This window comes from Mesoplodon mirus, assembly GCF_964341445.2.
Source record: "Mesoplodon mirus genome assembly, chromosome: 12".
NCBI lineage: Eukaryota > Metazoa > Chordata > Mammalia > Artiodactyla > Ziphiidae > Mesoplodon > Mesoplodon mirus.
In genome coordinates, this window is record NC_138988.1 from 38,356,228 (window position 1) to 38,362,539 (window position 6,312).

A 6,312-nucleotide genomic window follows, 5' to 3' on the forward strand; every position below is an offset into this window, starting at 1 on the left:
AGACTATGCTCCCCACACAGTCCTCCCAGAACTGTGCCCCTTCCCAGTCCGTGCTCCCAGCTACATGGTCCTTCCAGAGCTGTGCTCCCTCCCACACACTGTCCACAAGGAGCTGTGCCCCCATGTAAACCTCTCCCCACCATCCCTCCTGACCCCACACCTTCCTCCTAGAGCTGTGCCCCAAATGCTACTCCATACTCTCCGGCCTCCAGAGCTGTGCTCTCCACACATTCAGGAGCCCCCCGTCACCCACCACGAGCCCCCACTCCTGGTCAAGAGGGACTCCTGACCACAGCTGCTGGGAAGCCCTCTGGCAAGCAGAGCAGACCCCATCCCGGGGGTCCCGGCAGCACCTAAATTCCAGCTCTCCCCTGAGCCACGGGCGCAACCCCCATCCCACCCCACCTCCCTCATTGGCATGCTGGTGGGGCCCACAGGTGGAATCAAAGCATCTGCTCAGAGCCGAGCTGCACAGCGGGGAGCAGGAGCCTTTGTCTCCCCAGCCCTGGGGGAGGAGGGGAGCTGGGGCCGAGAGGACACATTTTGGGGTCCAGAGCCTCCTCCTCACTGCCACAGGCAGGCACAGCTGCAGATAAGGGGGGCAGCCTGAGCCAGTGAGCACCCCCAGTAGATAATGAGCGGCTGGGGGGAAGGGACAGCCTCAGGCACAGCCTGTGGGGGGAAGGCTGCCTCCCAAAGCTCAGTGCGCTCATTAGTGGAAGCCTGGGAGGGGAGGCAGTTAAGTGGGTCAGTCTCCCTCCCCCAGCCTGCCTGACAGGTGTGGGTGGGAGGGAGAACCGTCAGCCCATTGTACCCCATTGAAGTCGGTCCTACTCTGAGTCCCCTGCCCCTCCAACCCACCTCCCAGAGCCCACTTTCCCTCTCTGAGACCCCCAGGTGGCCTCCTCCCCTTCCGGAGCCCCTCCCCTTTCCTGCACTGCCCTCCCCCGCACCAGGTGCTGGCCCCTCAGTCAGCCTCCCCAAGGCATCCTCCAGACTGAGCCACACCTGGGAGAAATTGAAATCTTAGACTCTTCCCCTACCCCCACCGATGAAGCAGACATCCCTGTCCTGGACACGAAAGGCAGTAAAACACGGCTCTACTGGGGCCGGCGGGCGGAGGGCTGTGCCAGAACAAGCATCCAGATTTTGGGGCGGGAGCCAGGCAGGGCGAGGTTTGGGCTCCAGGCCAGGGCTTCGCTGCCCTCCTACCCCCTCAGCCAGTTGTCCTTAGGCACTTCCCCTTGGGTCTCCAGCTTCCCTCTTTGCCCCCGCTTCAGTTATGAAGATAATTGTCCTGGCAGATCTATCACAGGAGTAAGGTGGGCGGAGGAGGGATGGATGGGGGTGCACCACAGAGGCAGGGTCTTCTCCCTGCAGGGTGGGGAGGTTCAAAGAGACAGGGTCTGTTGCCTGGCTCCCCCCTCCCAACACAGGATAGAGCCAGATGAGCACAGGATGGGCAGCCTGGCTGCCGGTTGCCCCCCACCCAGCCCCCCTGCCTCTCCAGCCTTTGGCTGGGCCCCTCCCTGATCAAGGACCTTCTAGGGCTTCCTATTTCCTGTCAAGGCCACCTTCTTCAGGCTCTGAGAAACCTCTGGACCGCCCAGCTGGTCTCAGGGCAGAGGGTATGTATGGTACTCTGTCAGCCACCTTTGATGTTGCCGGGACACAGTTCTGGGAGGGGCTGAGTGACTGTCCTGGTTCCGCCAAGCCCCACCCCAGCCTGAGGCCCGAGGGGTCGTTATACAGTCATGAATCTCCATCTGACTTCACAAGGGTTAATCTCAGGGTGCCACCCCCTCCCACCACGTGTGCACAAATTCCAGGAACGCTTTCCATTAAGAACGCTGAGCAGATTTCATTTACATTAATAAGAACCAGAAAAATCTGAGAAGGGGGAGGACAGCGGTGTGTGGTTGCCGCTCACGTTCTGTATCTGAGTCTGGTAGAGCCTGAGGGGCTCAGGCTGGGGCTCCTAGTCTTAGAGGAGAGGCCCAGCCCAGTCAGTGCTGGGGCACCCAGTCCTAAGGGAGAAGCCATCCAGTTCTAGGAGATCCCAGTCTGAGGGAGGAGGCAGAGCCCAGCCGATTCTGGGCACTCCTAGCCTGAGGGGGTGATCCTAGGGTCTGCCGGCCTGAGGGGATGGCAGAGCCCAGGCTTGGGTGGGAGAGGACACCAACCCACAGAGATGCCTAGGGCAGGGACAGACAGAGCCCTGGGCTTCCGCGAGCTGTGGATGAACCCTGTCAGTCAGGGTTTGCGGTAGCCCTTCTCTGAGCCTCAGTTTGCCAGTCTGTTGGAGAAGGCCGCTCAGTCCCCTCCCCACTAAGTGTGGCTGTAAGTAATAGAAGGGAAGGTTTAGAGCTTTTAGCTATTTCAGGAGCACTGTGTCCCCTTCCTCAGCCTCCTCTCCCCCTTCAGCTCTGCATTTCGACACTAGAGCTGAGCGGAGGACTCTGTTCAGTAAGCTCAGGAACCTGTTTAGGGTGGAAACCCCCAAGATCCACCTACCTGTGAAGGGGAAGCCGCAGAATGACTGTGCGTGTGTGCGTGCGTGTGCACGCGCACGGGGGGTACCTCTGTTCTGCCAGTCTGAGCCCTGCCCCACTGCGGCCTGTGAGCTCCCACCTCCTTCCCAGCTGCCAGACCAAGTTTCCTTCCTTCAAGGGTAGCAAGAGTCTGATTCCCGCCCCCTTGGGCCAGAGCAGGCTATAAGTGTGTGCAGGGGTGAGCTTTCATGACTGGACCTGGCCTGCCCATGTACAGGTGGTTGGGAAGAGGTGTGTGTGAGCTTGCATGCTTCACGCATGGGAGGGGTGGGTGCGGGAGGTTGGGGTCTGCAGGCATCTGTGTGTCCTACCCACACACATGTCAAGGGTGCCGGAGAAGCACTCCTGACTCTGCTGGATGACTATCCAGGCCTGTGCATGCATGTGCATGTGTACTCTCTCATGCTTGTGCATGCAGTGGGCCACCCCTCAGCCCAGCCTAGGATTTGGGGAGAAAGGAGAAGCCCCTGCCCAGGTGCCCCCCAGGATTTGGGCCCAGCCTTGCTTTGCTCCAGGCTGGAGTTCTGGAGCGGGTGACCTGAGACACTCGGCTGTGCTTAACCCCACCCCTGCACAGCAGGCTGGGGCTCCCATATCTTCCTCCTCTTCCAACCCCCTTTCCCCCAATCCTGCCTGAGCAAGGGGATGGTATGGGGACACTTAATTGCATCCAAGAATCATTCTCAAAGAGCTCCTGTCCAGCAGCCGAACTCGGGGTGCTGGTGCCTGCCTGGAGCGGGAGCCAGGCCTGGTGGGCCAGGCTCTGTGGGGTTGCTCAGTCTGGCAGGAAAGCCGGCAGGGGTTCCAGGCCAGGCCTCCGGGCCCCTCCTCTCTCCCTGGCCTGCTGCGCCTGGCCTCCCAGCTCAGCATGCAGAATTCACCGGCTGCTCCTTGGCTGTCTTATCTCCTCGGCGGCCAGGGGGGTGGAGTGGAACCGACTCCCCCAGACCTGGTGGGCCGCCCCCACTCTATGTTATCTTGCCCCACAGCCTCCTCCCACCCCTTGCAGCCGCTGCAGACCTTTCCTGCTCCTCTTCCTGGCATCCTCTAGGCCTTGCTTTGTCTGCAGTTGTCTTTTTTCCTGCCTCTCCCTGTCTGTCTTCTCTCTCCAGGGTAGTGGTGGGCGGGTGAGGGTGGTGGTCATCCCCAAGACAGAGCTCCTCCATCTCTACCGGGTCCCTTTGGCTGGTCCAGATGTCAGCTGGGCAGAGGTACCTGAGTCAGAACCTAGGCTCAGCACTTGCCAGCCTGGTAATTTCCAGCAACTGCTCTGCTTTGAGCCTGTTTCCTCTTTAAAATGGATGAAAATGATTCAGGGACTAAAAGTGGTTCAGAGACTGCAAGGGCCCTGCCCCTGGCTATGCCTCCTGCTGGAAAGTTCCCCCCTCCTTCCACCTTTTGGGAGGCTGGTTGAGGGCATGTAGGCATCCCCTGCCTCCACCTGAGAGCCCTGGGCAAGCTCAGCCCAAACTTCCTATGGCTGTAGAGACAGAGGCTCTGGATCCAGTGTGGGCTCTGCCAAGGGAGTATTTCTGTGGGTCAATAATCAGGCAAATGGGTAAAGAGAGTGTGAGAGGCAGAAATGCATTTTATCGACCACAGAAATTATTTACCTGGGTTGAAAAGAATTGCTAAGAGACTGAAGCACTTACTGTGCACAGGGCTAGCCTGACCCTTTGTCCCACAGCTGGGCAACAACTTCCCCTTCTAGCCAGTGGTGATCCCTGGGGGTAAGGGACCTGTCAAGAACCTGCTGGGGAACTTCCCTGGTGGCCCAGTGGTAAAGAATCTGCGTTACAGTGCAGGGGACACGGGTTCGAGCCCTGGTCAGGGAGCTAAGATCCCACATGCCACGGGGCAACTAAGCCCGCGCACCATAACTACTGAGCTTGCGCGCCTCAACGAGACAGCCCGCATGCCGCAACTACAGAGCCCATACGCTTTGGAGCCTGCGCGCGCCACAACTAGAGAAGAGAAAACCCGCACAGCGCAACTAGAGAGAAGCCCGCGTGCCTCAACGAAGATCCTGCGTGCTGCAACTAAGACCCGTCGCAGCCAAAAATAAATAAAAAATAAATCTTAAAAAAAAAAAAAAAAAAAAAGAACCTGCAGGGCCCCAAACTTGTTGCCTACCCCGCTTCACACAGAGCTTCGAGGCCCGAGTTCTAGCCAGGTCCCCTTGAATCTCAGAGACCTGGAAGAGGTCCTAGGATCCTCCAGCACCCCAGGACTTGGTGAGATACGCTCCCAACAAGAGCACCTAAACAAGTCCAGCCCATAAATGATGAAGTGCTGCCACCTGGTGGCCACCAGTAGCACAGCCCTTCTTCAGGGTCCAGTCTCCAGGGCAATCTACCCCCCATCTCCCCCATCCCACCTGTCCCTGAGGGCATTCATCCTTCGGGAATCAGGATGGCCGATGGCTGGACTCCAGGCGCCCTTGAGACCTCCAGCCAAACTGTGCATGCCTGGGGAGCTTAGCTCAGGCCTGGCTGCTCATCTGGGCTTTGAAACTCTTCTGATGCATGGCCACGACATCTGCTCCTGGACGGCCCTCAAAGCCCTGCACATTGCAGCAGCTGTCCCAGCAAAGGGCAGGCTGGACTTGGGATCCCTGGAGGCTCCCTCTAGGTCAGCAAGAGACCCTTCCAAATTCAGAATTTCGGTTTCCCTGATTGGGAACTTTGCACTGCTCTCACAGCACCCGTCGGCCATGGCTGGAACAGCAGTCCTATGGTCAGGGTAGAGCAGGGCACGACATGGCACAATCCCTGGGCTTGGGGTTGGAGTAGCACCTGACAGGCCAGTGGGGGATGCCTGGGCCCTTGGGCTTCAGCCTCAGGTCCTCAGGGAGTAATAGTCATTTAGCACTGCTGGCAGGATCTCCCAAATACGGTCCTCCATGAGAGATCTGAGCCAAAGGTACAGCCTGTCAAACTTTAAGAAATTGGTCCATGGGTTCAGATGCAAGATGAAGGCTGCAGTCACCTGGCTAGGTATGCTGGTGACAGGTATAGCTGTGGAAGAGGCTTAAAGTGGGAGAGGGAGCCGCCAGCTTCTCTGAGGATCTGATCAGAGGATGGACACTAAATTCATGTTTATAGGAAAGCCCATGCCAGTGCAGACAGCAGATGCTGTGGTCCAGAGCTGTCTTCATGGGAGCCTTGAGCAGCTGAATATGACAACTATCAGCACCAAGTAGGGCTGGGACCGATTCAAGTGCCCTTCCTGGTGTGGGGAAGTCAGAGGTTCAAGATGGCTGATGGAGGCCTGGCTCTCCTGCCAGGGCTCAGCTGTGGCTTCCCCAAGGAAGAGGCTTACACTCACCTGCCCTTTGATGAGCTGGCTATACGTGATTAAGAGCTTCCCAGATATCATGATGTGTGGCCTCACCTGTGTGAGGTGACCATTCACAAAATATGACCATTCACAAAAGCCATGGAGGTCTAGCTTTAAGAACAAGTTCCCCCTCCCTGACTAAACGCCAAACAGGGAGCCCAAGCACTCAGTTCAGCTAGATGGGCAGCATGGGTACCCCATCACCACATCTGGTCCCGGGAACAGCCTCAGACTCAGGCACACTTCCTGCTCTTGTCAAGCATGGTGTTGCTGGCCAAATGATGACAAGGACTGGATGACACCACTCAGAATGGAAAACCCTGCAACGTCCCTGACCACCTCCTCAGCAGCTGAGATGACAGTGGAGAAGTAGAGTTCTTCAGGGGAGAGAGATGGCCTCTCAGCTCCTCCACCTCAGCAA